Below are 8,675 nucleotides of genomic sequence, written 5' to 3' on the forward strand. Positions count from 1 at the left end.
ATATATATATATATATTATATATTCTTTCTGTTTACTAAGATCTTAGTTCCATCCCAGAAAGTGTTTTCATAGATCCATTGTTGCATTTAAGGCTATCTATACAAGGTAATATGTAATAAAAGTGACTTGCAACCTAAGCAATCACTCAGAATGTAGAATTAAAGTTATCAAATGTATATTTGGAATACCACAGAGCAATTGAAAGCATACCTTAGATGTATGTAAGGTGACATATATAGCTATAAAAAATAGGGTTCTTAAGGTAATATCAATTAAATATTGATTTTCAACAATGAAAACCTGAAACTTATAATGCAGTGTATGTTTCAATAAAATCATTACTGCAAAATAAAAAACAAAGCAATAGCTAAAGCAAAACAGAGTACTTCCCCCAAACCCATTAAAACAAAAAACAAAACTAGTGTTGAGTGGCAAAAGCAACCCTGGTATTCATACAGTTCAAAGAGGGGTGGGGGGGGGTGGGAGTGTGGGAGGGAGTGGTGGGGGGTGCATATCCAAGCACAGGTGAAGTAAGTTAGAGTAGCTGGCTGCTGGTGAGGGCGTGTGCATTGACACCAAAAGAGAACCAGTGAAAAAAGGACTCCCTCCCAAAAGTTTGATGGACTTGTCTCATTGTCTATAAATTTGCTCATAATTAAAAAATGTAGGCTGTAAAACACATAAACACCTAGAAAGAGCTAAACTAGACAGAATTATTTTTAAAACTTTAACTGAAAGGACTTATTTCTCTGTTTAACAACTAGTCAGATAATTAAAGGCAATTGGGCTGTTTTGTGCTTTTAGTTTCCTCTTCTCCTTGGACAGATTTTTCTGGACAGTTGACACCCCCATGTATACACATACTAAAGCTGTACTCCCCACTCCTTTAGCAAACTATTAATATTACATGCTGAAAAGTAATTGGTAAAACTAAGATATAATTCAAATTAATTTAGTCAAAAGTATCTATTACATATACTGAATCTTTGTGCATGTTAATTGAGGGATTAAGTAATTAAACAGCAATTTTGATTAGTAGATTGCCAACATGAATTAAACCCTACACTTCTTTTTCTTCAGTAATAAAAATCATTGTATGAAATGTCAGGAAAATATTTCATCTAAGTTATTGAAAGGGAAAACTCAGTTTCCAAGCAGAGTTTATTAACTTCCCAAGAAACTGAAAACATGCAATGATTTACTGCAGTATTGCTACTCCCAAAACAATGCCATTAAAATATTCACATTATAATTAATTTTACTAAGTGCTTAATGTGTTCATGCTAAGGCAAGCACCTTGTGAGGTGGTTACCGTTATCATCATTTTGTTTTAACAAATAAGGAGACCTGGAACTCACAGTCTAAGAGACAAGTTTATATGACCTTTTCAAGACAGACCTTGGACCACAGTTAGATCGAAGGTCCCGTTTCAGGTAGAAACAGAGTTTCTAAGAACTCTGAGAACTCTATATTTTCCAGAGTTTCTAAGAACTCTAAGAACTCTATATTTTCCAAGAACTCTATATTGAGACATACTGTGCATACTGCTCTGGTCCAAGGTCACTAGTTAGTACTCAGTCACTATGTTGTCTGTCTTTCTTCCCCCCCCCCACCGTGATCAAATCCCAACATATGGCAGCCAGTGTTTATAATGTACAGGAGCTAATTTTTTTTTTTTTTTAAGAAACAAGGTGGCATATGGTTAATAAGTAGAAAGAGTCATATAAGTTAAAACAGTAATAGCATGCTAAGCTAGGAGACAAGAGACCTATTCTTGTCCCCTTATAGCTTTCCTAAAATTGAGCAATTGTTTGGGTCTCTATCTTGTCATCTATAAATGACTACATTGGGTAGATAATTTCTAATGTGTTCCTGGTAAGTTGAATACACAAAAACATAATGGAGTAAAACTGATTAAAGACACATTCAGGATACAATATTTGAAGGCTCCCTATGTATCAGCACAGAAAATGTGATCAAAAGTCATGAACAATAATAGAACAATGAGAAAGTAAAAGCCAGAAGGATATAGTATTAAAAGAAATAGTTGGAGTTTTTAAATTTGGGTATAATGAGACAGAACCACATTATCCTTTCATGACAAACAGGTATGGCCAGACATTTCCTGGAAAGGGTCAGATATGCTTATTTTTTTAAAAAGATTATTTATTTATTTATTTATGCATGCATGCAGAGCTTAGGCACAGGTCGGAGGTACAGGGACAGTAAGAGGATTCACCAGAGACAGAGCAGGGAGCAGAACAGGCAGATCAATGAAGTACACTGTGCCACCAGGGAGGGCCTCACAGATATGCTTATTTTTAACCGGTACCTTAAGTGGTGTTTTTTAACCCTGTTTGTTTGAGTAATTGACTTCTTCAGGAATTTAATAAAATCTAGGCATTCTATTCAGAAAAACTGCAAATATGAACATATATCATTTTACATGAAATTTTGAAGTTATAGGTACTCTACATTCAGCCTTTGAGTTGGCAGCCTGAGGATAGCAATTGTCTACAGTTCTTCCAGAGAGTAACTTGACTTTATGTTTTTTGTAGTTTTAACCCAGTTCATTTGTTTAGTAAGGCTTTTAACAAGTACTTATGAATCATCAACTAGGCACTGGAAATCCAAAATCGAAACACGTAATGTCTGCTTTTGGAGACTTTCAAGAGATAGGGTTGGAGGCACAAATTAGGGGCAGTATATACTCAACTCAGGGCAGATTTTCTTAGCCGTCATACCATTTACAACTTGAGCTGAATTGTAGGATATTTAAAAGAATCCCTGGCTTCTACTCACTAAATGTTTGTAGTACTCCATTCCATTTTGGGGACACACCCAGAAATGTCTCTTGCTTGAAACTACTCATTAGAGAAAAGAACTTCTCAATCCCCCAGCAAAAATTAGAAAACAATAACACACAGGAATAAGCATCCTGTGATGTCTGAAGAATGTTATACATGACTGCTTCTCTCTCGTTCTTCTGGTGTCCTTGTAGAAGGGTTTTCAAAGCACTTTCCTGGCCTCTTCCTACTGCTTTCACTGTTCTGTTGCAGTGAAAATAAAATGACTGGCTTAATTGCAAAGCTTGCAAAAGCTCACTAAACTTGACAGGTTCAGTTTCTCTCTTCTTGAAATCTACTATCTGGAGGGCACTAAAACGTCTTTGTTTCTCTGGAATCATACTTGGCCACTGGAGGAGGGGCTTCCTTGGTCATTAAGGATGACCTAGTCTCACCTACTACTGCAGCACTGGACTGGGGAGCTGCCCAACTTTGGGGTTCTTTATGACTATCCCCATGGAATTCATAGAACTAAAGTTATGATTGCAGTCTGGGTTCCAGCATAATTGGAGTGGCTAGTTTGATCTCTCACATGCCCTAATGTTTTATTTTACTTTTTAGTTCAATCACAACTGAAGTAGAGAAAGAGTTCCTGTACATTGAGTCCCTTCAAAGACATCCTTCTATCTCCCAGGGGATGGGAGGGGATTGTCGAGCGAATAGAAATATAAAGAAACAGGAACTATGAGGCTGTGGTATACTCAGGGAGTGCTGGTCAGTTCAATGAGCAGATTCTAAAATACAAGTCCTGGGAGGATAAGGTGCTGAGTGAGGCTAGACAGAGAGCAGTGGCAAATCAAGGAAGACCAATGCCATCCTGAAGAATCTGTATATTGTTCCTAAGTAATTGTGGTCAGTGTGGAGGAGGACTTGGGGTGATGGAGAAGGAGAAGAAGACTATTAGGTGGCTGCTACAGAAGTCAGGTCAGAAGAGGCTGGATCCTGGATAAGAGAGTGGCAGATACACATGGAACTCTTTCATGATATTTATACTTGGGCATGAATTTTAAGTTTTCCTTCTAATTGATGTAAAGCAAATTGCTTGCACTGTGCTAGTTTTGAGGCCAGTATGTAATAGCAAATAAGGAAGGTATGTTTTTCTCCATTTGTCTCATGCAAGTGGTCTTTGAGTTATATAAGCTTATGAGTAAGAAATTCCCCTTAAAAAAGATACTGATCTGTGCCCTCCCTGGTGGCGCAGCGGGTTAAAGCACAGCACTGAGAAGCTAAAGCCACTTCCGCATGAGTTTGATTCCCCGCTTGCCCCGGAGGTGACCACATGGTGTGGCAGACCTCTCTGGACCCGCCCGCTGCTCCCCTCAGCAGTGTACTTTGTCGACCTACCTGTTCTGCTCCCCACTCTGTCTCTGGTGAAGCCTCTCGCGGCCCCTGCACCTCTGGCCTGTACCCCAGTTCTGTATGAACAAATAAATAAACCTTGAAAAAAAATGACTTTAAAAAAAAAAGATACTGATCTGGCCCTCCCTGGTGGTGCAGTGGGTTAAAGCACAAAACTAAGAAGCTAAAGCCACATGAACATGAGTTTGATCCCTGCCCACCCTGAAGGGACCCACATGGCGCAGCAGACCTTTCCTGACCTCCTGCGGCTCCCCTTAGCAGTGTACTTCCTCAATCTGACTGATCTGCTCCCCACACTGTCTGGTGAATCCTCTCACTGCCCCTGCACCTCTTGCCTGTACCCCAGTTCTGTATGCATTAATAAATAAATATTTTGATCAGTATCTTTTTTTTTTCTGACTGACAGAAGAACCATAGTGTTGCTGACTAAAGAGTACAGATCCAACCTTTGAGGAAAAATTAGGGAAACTAGAATGATTAGAATGATTAGATTTAAAGAAGAAAACAATTCACAAATGTGCCAATTTTATTCATTTTCACTGATAAGAGGAGAAAAAAAGAGATAGTTTGAAACAGAGTCCTATAGGACTTAGAGAGTAACTAAGTTTATTCAAACTGCTATAACAAAATACCACAAACTGGTTGGCTGATAAACAACAGAAATTTATTTCTCACAGCTCCTCTATGTCTGAGGGCTGTGTTAGATCAAAATGCCAGCATGCTTTTATTCAGGTTGCTGGCTTCTTGTACCCTAACATGGTAAAGGGGAGCAAGGGGAGCTTCATGGAATTTTTTATATAAGAAGACTAATCCCATTCATGAGGACTCCACCCTTATGACCTAATCATCTCTCAAGATTCTGTCTCTTAAGACTGTCACATTGGGAATGAGAATTTGAACACGTGAATTTTGATGGGATACAATCAAGTTGTAACAGATAGACTGGAATAAAAAGGCTTTGATGATGAGAATTAACTATTGGCATTACTGAAAGAATGATGAACTCTCCTAAAGACCTTTAAAAGTAGAACTTGTAAGTATAGAATGTGGTTTAAACACAGTCCTTTAAAAGATGCACACCTTGGTGGTGCAACGGGTTAGGATACAGAACTACATGCTAGCAGCAGCTGCTTCAGTGCGAGTTCGGTCCCCACCCCAGGAGGTCATCCCTGTGGTGTGGCAGACCTCTCCTGACCTACCTGCTGCTCCCCTCAGCAATGTACTTCATAGATCTGCCTGTTCTGCTCCCCACAGTCTCTGGTGAAGCCTCTCACTGACCCTGCACCTCTGGCTTATACCCCAGTTCTATATGAATAAATAAATAAATCTTAAAAATAAATAAATAACAGGTTCAAATATAAATTAAGATGTCCACCTATATGTTTTAGAAAGGGTTGGTCTTAAATTTGTTTAAAATCACAAACAAAAAGATTATTTTGAACTTGTAGTATAAAAACAACAGAAAGTTAAGATCCACTCCACTCTGGAATTCTGAAAAAAAGTCATACATTTATCCACCCAAAAATTATATTTTGAGTGCCAAATATGTGCTAAAAACTATCCTATCTGCTGTGGATACAGGACTGAACAAAGTAGACATTTATGCCAACATGGAGCTTATAATCTTATTCGTTAATAAATGAGATAAATTTTAGTAAAATGTAGAGAGTTTAAAATAGAAAAGCAGTGCTAAGGGGAAAGACTAAAAGAGAATTGGAGATAGGATACATCTGTCTTGGTGCAAAAGTGTTAGGAAAGAGGACCCAATGACAGAATGAGGACAGATCATCATGTCTTGAATAGCAGTGGTTTCAGTTTTTACTTAGAGGTGGTGAGACAATGACTTTCGTTATTTAAACATCTGAAAGAATGGGGTCGATATTGACTAAAGTAGAAGATTTTGGAAGAAAAGAATGTTTGGCCTGTAAGGAGCTCAGTTTGGACAGGTGAAATCTAATGTATGGTTCAGTGTGGGTACTTCGGCTACACTTCATGTATTAAGTGAATAGATTATCTAACTCTACTGCCTTCCCCTGCCACCCACTTTATACAACCATCTATTAACCTATTGCCATAAAACAAAATAAAAAGCCTCTTTTAGTCCAAATTTTAAAATTCACATGATGAATTTTCATTGCTTTAATTTTTCTCTTTAGTTTTACTTTGTCTAATAAAGTGAAATATACATTAAAACGCCTGGCACACCATAGGCATTGAATAAATATTTGTTGAATGAATGAATAATAGTGAGGAAGCCACAGGGTAATTATTCCTTCCTGAGAAGACCACACAAGCATGGAAGGGAGAACATGGCAATGTTGTTAGAATCTAAATAAGAACTACTATATATCTGAGGCATTTTCAGAAACCAATAAGAGATGAGAAATCCAGAAATCCTTTACTTCTGTAGACCCCAGAGACTTGGACAAAAGCCTTCAAACAACATATTCCATTAAAGAAAGAACTTTTGAAGAGAAAAATACTATTTTCCCCCCTTTCTTAATCTCAGCCTTGCAACTCAAACCAAGCATAAAGAATTGGCAGTACTTTTTTTTTTTTAAACAAAAAGCCTTCCTGCAATGGGAGATTGAAAACTCAACAGTGTTCCCAGCCAAAGAGAGAGTGGTTTGCAGCGTAATAGGTAGATATTTTAATTTGAGGGCTCTGCAGTTGTAAATTGACTCGTGGGTAAATAAAATGTAGTCTCTGAAAGAGTGCAAAGACTCCATGTGCAAGACAAACCCATTGGATGAACTTTGTAATTTGTGTGTAAGAAACCTTCAGATCTTGCTTCTAGAAAAAGAGGCAGAATTTCTCACAGGAACTCACAGAGCTGAGGTGGGATGTGCTAGAATGGGTCTGAATACTTAAAAAGGGGAGGATTTTTACTTTCACGAGAAAAAAAGGACCACTTCTTAAGTGTGAGAGGTATGTTAAAATTTGGTGGGTATGGCAACAAAAGTAACCAAAGTAAAGATTCCATTTTCTTCAGACATATAGTGAAGATGTCAATTTATGTCCTCTGAGAAGCAGATGTGGAGATGGAGTACAGTTCCAGTGGTTTACAGGTGACCAAGGGAGTGGAGGAGGAACATTTGTGAAAGGTGAAGTGGTAGGAAGCAACTTAGAGGAAGGAAGGCATTTAGATTGAGGTGCGGTTCTGACACTCAAGGAAGGAGACTAGAGAAGCCATTTCTGTCTTGATAATAGAAATCCAACAAGATCTTGGGTAGCCCGAGTACAGAAAAATAAGTAGCGGAGTCCCTACTGAGCAGAGTGACCAAGTCCATTCATTAACTGAGAGCTTCACATGATGACTTGGCTTCAACTGAAGAGAATATTAAAGGCTCTGCAGTTAGAAATTGTTTACCCACTGCTATACGGTATGGGAGGAAAGCTATTTCTTTAAGGGATAAATGAGGAGAGAACCTTCTTGGGTACCACACAAAATATTGTGGTCTCAGTGAGGATGTCTCACAATTGTAGCTAATAATGCATGCTAGTAAATGTGCTGGAAACCTAGAAAATACAATGTATGGGTTTATTGGAATAGAGCTTATAAATGATACCAAGTTTCATCATTTGTTTTGATCAAGGTGCTACTGTGACTATTTGAAGCTTTTTTCATTTCATATCAATAGTTCTTCACAGCTGTATAAATTAAAAACAAATACAGCAACAAACAATTGGAATATTAAAAAAAATGTAAGTACCTTTTAAAGTAGAACCATAAAATTTCAAATATCTAGCAATAATAAATCAAACAATGATATGGAAAATTTATACTCTAAAAATCACAAAATTAGATAAGAAAAATTAAAAAACTAAATGAGAAATCTTGACCATAGATAGGAAGACTCAGTATCTTAATTTCTGAGATAATCACTCTTTCCACATAGTTCTACAGACATAGTAGTCACTGCAGACATTTAGAATCAATTTTATTGAAACAAAATTAACATGCAATAAAATGCATGCTTTTTAAAGGGTACATTTCAATAACTTTTGAAAAAAGTATATTGTAATTCATCCACTACTACAATCAAGATACAAAACAGCCATTTCCAGATGCTTTCCTTTTACCCCTTTTGTAATAAGTCATTACTCCAGTCAGGGAAATTACTGCTCTCTCTGTTCTGTTTTTTTTCTGAACACGCATATAAATGGACTGAAATAGGAATGCTCTTTCATGTCTTGCTTTTGTCACTGCACAGTGTTTTTGAGCTTCATTTACACTGTTACATGTTTCTCTGGCCTGATTTTTTTTTTAAAGATTTATTTATCTGTTCATACAGAACTGGGGTACAGGCCAGAGATGTGGAGGGTGAGAGGATTCACCAGAGACAGAGTGGGGAGCAGAACAGGCAGATAGAGGAAGTACACTGCTGAGGGGAGCAGCGGGCGGGCCAGGAAAGGTCTGCCATGCCATGTGGATCACCTCTGGAGCAGGCAGGGATCGAACTCATGTG

Source organism: Condylura cristata, unplaced genomic scaffold (genome assembly GCF_000260355.1).
Source record: "Condylura cristata isolate star-nosed mole 26May11 unplaced genomic scaffold, ConCri1.0 scaffold00005, whole genome shotgun sequence".
NCBI classification, from domain to species: domain Eukaryota; kingdom Metazoa; phylum Chordata; class Mammalia; order Eulipotyphla; family Talpidae; genus Condylura; species Condylura cristata.